General features: G+C 41.0%; 1 pseudogene; it reads right to left on the reverse strand.

Moving 5' to 3' along the window:
• Positions 1-1,802: 1,802 nt before the first annotated feature.
• LOC149211302 (uncharacterized) lies at positions 1,803-3,645 on the reverse strand (annotated as a pseudogene).
• Positions 3,646-6,056: the final 2,411 nt, after the last annotated feature.

Genomic DNA, 6,056 nt, shown 5'->3' on the forward strand with positions numbered 1-6,056 from the left:
TGGAGACACCAACAGCTCATGAAACGAGTGCATGCAGTCTACACCACCAGGAAATCAGGTCTTAAGGCCTCATAGCTAGCAACAACCAATGAAGAGTAGCTCCAGCACCCGTACATGAAGTAGCAACAAGTAGATCTAGCATTCCTCGTCCTGAAGCCTGAAAAACCCATGTCCACGGCCACACAGGTAAGTGCCTAACATTATTTCCTCAAATTACATAAGCTATACTATAAATGTGCACGATTATGAGAATGAATGGATTGAACAAGTTGTGTAGCCATTCAACTAGCCACCACAACCAGTCTGATGGCCTCGTCGGATCCGAATGGACTTGGTTATGTCGAAAAGATGGGCAATTGACACGTGGGAAGCATCCAGTCGGAGAGAAGCGGCAGTATAACAAGAATGGCGGAGGTGAATGCAGAGGGAAGGATTCGGCAGTCAGGGACATGCCGCGGAATGATGGCTGCGACGTCGGCCAACGGATCGACTAGGACAGCTCACCCCCACGCCATGAATTCCACAGCAATTCAAAATCGGCCGGCTGAATCACTTATGATACACTGTAGTCATTTATTCACAACCGTTTGGAAGCCGAGTACACGTCCTCAATACTCTGAAGGTTGTTAGCCCAAGTTCTCGGCCTGTTCCAACGTCCTGTTGCTGCTCAGAAAGTCCAGAACCACTGTAACGTTCTCCAGAAGATGTGCACGATTTCTACAGGAAGCTGTGCTACAGGAAGCCCAGCATTGCGGGGAAAGCTTGGACTGTTCACGTCGAGGGTGGCAATGCTTAGTTAGGTAGGCCTGCACATAACTTTCCCATTCAAATAATTCAAAAGGTGGTGAATTCGACGTGTTGAGAGGGTAGGGAAAGTGTGAATCAAGTATGTTTATGAATTCAAAAGCCGTTTTCTTATCGCTGCATGAAATTGTCGTCGTAGTCTGTGTTAGCGTTTGAAATTTCACCTCAGGCTGAGAAAGGCAAACTCCAAGGCAACATCAAACCACTTAGCCTCGTAGCTAGCCCTACGGGGTAGGAGAGGGCTCTCTCCGGTCTATCTCGATATAAGATCTTCAATGGGCGAGATAACCAATAAGGAAACACTGATTTTAGGCTAGTAAACTGATAAAAAAGGATTTTTAATAAATGATGGGGTTTTTCTGGGCTGCATGGGGTAAAGAAACAGCTTGAACAGAGAAATGTAATCAAAACCCAGATTATCTCCTGAGGCAAGGTAGGCAAGAAATTTAACACCAAATTTAGATTAAATGGAATGGCAAGACTGCTGAGGAGCTGACAAGGGCATAGAGGATGAATCCTTGTCAAACAGAGGAAAACATTAAATATGAACAAACTTATAGGCAGAGCATAAAATATTATGAATTCTACCTAAACACTTCATTTGTTCAATTAGAAATGATCATGAAGTGAAATGAGAACATAATAGGTTACATATGAAACAGAAGGAAAACTTATGCTAAATTGTCATACCACAGGAATCTCAAAAGCCAGAGCTGTGTATTTCATTAAAAAACTCTGTCAAAGACTGTACAATGGAGCTCAATTCTCTCTCCTCCACCAGTGCTCAGAACTCTCCCCTCTCTTCTGTTTCAGATGAATTTTTAATACAATAAATAAAATGATGCTAAGGGAAAAACAAATCGACCCCAAAACAAGGGCGATGTTTCACCTGCAATTATAAAAATGGCAAAAAGCGTTTCCTCTACTCTAAAATAAAACAACGTCTTCCTAAAAATCCTCTGATGACTGACATATGGAGTGCAGATCCCATTGAATCATTAACTAAAGCCCTTAATAGAATATCGAATCCTATTTCTTCTGCTTATGGTTGACATTTTGTGTTTGTTTCGGCTCTTTACAAAGCAAGAAACCAAAATCAAAAGCGCCTGATTTTCTAGATCGATATTATCCAGAAATACTCTTCGATGCAACCGTTGTTGCTCCACTTGATGATTTTTTGCTAAGACTTTCCGCATATCAGCTACAATATTACCAATTTTGCTGACATCTAGATGGCTGATAGCGAGATGAGTCTTAATGCGCCAATGGCTCTTCTGAGTAAGATTCCGAACAATACTCACAGCAAACTTGTGATTTGGAATATGCACAGCCTCCCGATCATCTCCTCTGACAATAGTTGGAGACCACCAACCAACATGTTCCACAGTTCCAGAAACTTCATAGCCGTCGATCTTGGTTTGAATCCACTCACTCACAACAAAAGGGCGAGTTGCATGGATCATTACACTTGACAGGAAATTGGTATATATCTCACGACCAGCAAGAGTCAAAAAAACTGTTCCCAGCTCTCCACCTCGAGCATAATTTGATATAGGATCATCAATGCCAGTGATGGAAACATGAGGTGGACCACGTGGTCTTGCTGCAAGAGCTTGAATTAATGTAACCCACTGGCTACCTTGAGCAATCTGAAAATCAATTATGTGCACTCTGTCTTCATCTTTGAATGCTTCTGCGATGGCACCATTTGCAGCCATATAGCCAAAATTTAAAATAAGGACAAACTTCAAAGAGAACTTGCATATATGAAAGCAGTTCTGGACTTGTAGGCTCTTTGCACCTCAAGGTTTTATAAATTATCGCTCCAGAGGAAGCCAACCTTCCTACAAGGCCTTCTACCATATAAGCACCCAACCTTTGCATTGGGTCACCAGATATTGACGCTACTTATCGTATTTCTGCAATCAATTTATCTATCTTGATTGAGTCATTGTCAGAATCAGCAACAGCTTTTGCGCCTGCAATTAGCAGTTCTTTTATATCACCATATGGGATATCAAACTCTAGTTCTTGCTTTTGTTCTTCTGAGGAATCTATGGTAGAAGAACAAATTGTCCCCAGATCTACCTCATTCACTATTTCTACTTTTACATGGTTCAGTGTCATTGAGCTTTGGCAATAATTATCAGTTGTGTCATGCATCGTCTCAAAATTCCATTTCGAGTGTTCTGGAAATCCCGATTCCTCACACATGGACCCAAAATTGTCAGGATCATCACTTTCAGACACCAGTAATGATGTCTCTAGTTTCTGCAACATTTATTTCAGATCTTCTTCTTGCTCAGTTCCACTATATCCACTTCCAGCTGGGCCATATGGTTCCTGTGGTGAAAGGAGATAATGTAGACCAGACGGGTAATTTTTTGATACTTGTGGTGATGCTGGGCTTCCATTAGATGAACAACTTTGAACTGATGGAGAATTGTAAAATGAATGTCCAGTAGAATATGGCATAGCTTCATGAGTTGATCTTTGACTTTGTAGAGAATCATTATCATGCAATGGGGAACTTTGGACTGAACCATCACTCATACGATATTTATCACTTGTATAACATTCATGAGCTTGAGTACAGTGGCCCAAGCCATAAGATATAACCTCTTGTGGAGAACAAGGAAAATTTTGGTAGCTAGTTTTTGGAGTACCATGGATCCACTCATGAGACCCGGAAGATTGTTCAAGAGAGATGTTGCTAGCTACACTTGGACCTGGATCCGGTAAGCAAGTGCCAAAAGCTTTATGTGGATGTTCTAAAACGTATTGGGAACTCTGAGTAGTTGCAATCGGCTCTGTCTCAAACTGAACATTCATATCTGGAGATTATGTTTGGAGCTATGAAACTTTTTCCAAGGGCGCAGGTGATAGGCTTGCGATTGACTAATATTTCCAGAGTTGCCAAGCAAATACTTCTCAACTGATCCACTGATTATCACTTGATCATGTCTTGACTTTTCTACATTTTCATGTTTCTATTTTTTGTCAAGGTAATGTCAATGTAGGCACAAATATGTTTTCCCCCTGATGCTGTGTTCTCTTCCAAGAAAGACAACGACAAAGACAGTTTTGGTAGAGTGTCAATCTACCGCCTCCTGTTTTGATATCAATCTGGGCGCTTACATCTTTAATTGGATTTGCAATGTTAGTTGGATTGCCACTACTGTACATCAACATAGGAGCCCAAATGACTCATATCATAACTAGGAACAGACATATGCCACTGCAGAATTTCCTTGCCTTACTTTGCTTTTCACCTAGCTGATGCTCTGCTCTGGAAAGTGTTATATCACACTTGACCAGATACAAACTTGCTGAAGAAGAATCAATCTCTCATTGACTGACAAGATGGAGTCTAACATCGGCTCCACTTGGGATGGCAGCTGCCGCTTTTTGGAGGTGCCAAGAACCGCAAAACTTTGGGAGAGCAGACAGTGCCTCCACCCATTGGGCAATGGAGTCATCATCGACACAACTCTTAACTTAATTTTCAAACTGAAACTGAACTCAAACTGATTCGATATCAAGGCTGAAATGATTGAAAAAATGACTTAACAATCTTCAAGCAAACTAAAACAAGATGCTGCCCTTATGGCTGCTTATTTATTTACAAAATCTACCCTAATCTGTTGTACAAACAATAGATCAGGTAATACTAAAATGCCAGATTAACCATTCAAGTAAACCTGAAAATGATGTCGCTTGAGAATGCTTCCGCGAGGACACAGATGTAATTGCTGGCAGCCCTTCATGCACGTACTGAGCCTGGTCACGGAAAAGACAGCCTAATCTATCAATCAAACTGAAAAACATTTCCATGTATGTTTCCATTGGATCGCGATAGCCGAACTCCGTTGGCTGCCCCAATTCTGCAATGCATACTTCCAGCTGCACATTGTCAATGTATACATGTGTAGGCAATTCTATGATTTCCTGTTGCGAATGAGGAAGGATTTCCAAGAACTTTTTAGGGTCTTGGAAATCATATGACAGGATTTTCTCATCTAAATGTTGAATCTCCTTTTCGATTCTTTCAACAATTAACTCACAAAATTTAGTTTTGAACCAAGGGAACTTTGGAGATTTCAACCAATGAAGCAAGGCACTGAAAAAATCTTCATCAAATTCAGTATCTGCTAACTCCTTTTTTATTTCTTCTACAGCTTCACACAGGGTAAGGTTTGCCACATACCCTACCATTGCATGAATGGATCAGCGAGCACTGAACTGTCTGGATCAAGTTGGAGTCGCCAGGAGAATGGTTCAGCCTGCATATGTGTCTGACTGCTGTCCACCATCAGCATCAGATCTGCAATTTGATTTCATGTACTGGGACAAGACAATCAACAAGTCGAATTTTCTCCCTAGTATGGTCGCCAATATGTTAGCGCTTGAAATTTCACCTCAGGCTGAGAAAGGCAAACTCCAAGGCAACATCAAACCACTTAGCCTCGTAGCTAGCCCTACGGGGCAGGAGAGGGCTCTCTCCGGTCTATCTCGATATAAGATCTTCAAAGGGCGAGATAACCAATAAGGAAACACTGATTTTAGGCTAGTAAACCGATAACAGAGGATTTTTAATAAATGATGGGGTTTTTCTGGGCTGCATGGGGTAAAGAAACAACTTGAACAGAGAAATTTAATCAAAACCCAGATTATCTCCTGAGGCAAGGTAGGCAAGAAATTTAACACCAAATTTAGATTAAATGGAACGGCAAGACTGTTGAGGAGTTGACAAGGGCATAGAGGATGAATCCTTGTCAAACAGAGGAAAACATTAAATATGAACAAACTTATAGGCAGAGCATAAAATATTATGAATTCTACCTAAACACTTCATTTGTTCAATTAGAAATGATCATGAAGTGAAATGAGAACATAACAGGTTACATATGAAACAGAAGGAAAACCTATGCTAAATTGTCATACCACAGGAATCTCAAAAGCCAGAGCTATGTATTTCATTAAAAAACTCTGTCAAAGACTGTACAATGGAGCTCAGTTCTCTCTCCTCCACCAGCGCTCAGAACTCTCCCCTCTCTTCTGTTCCAAATGAATTTTTAATACAATAAATAAAATGCTGCTAAGGGAAAAACAAATCGACCCCAAAACAGGGGCGCTGTTTCACCTGCAATTATAAAAATGGCAAAAAGCGTTTCCTCTATTCTAAAATAAAACAGCGTCTTCCTAAAAATCCTCTGATGGCTGTCATATGGAGCGCAGATCCCGTTGAATCA

The sequence above is a fragment of the Pinus tabuliformis genome, chromosome 1_2, assembly GCF_031772625.1.
Source record: "Pinus tabuliformis cultivar Carrire ecotype Pingquan chromosome 1_2, CPIR1, whole genome shotgun sequence".
Taxonomy (NCBI): Eukaryota; Viridiplantae; Streptophyta; class Pinopsida; order Pinales; family Pinaceae; genus Pinus; species Pinus tabuliformis.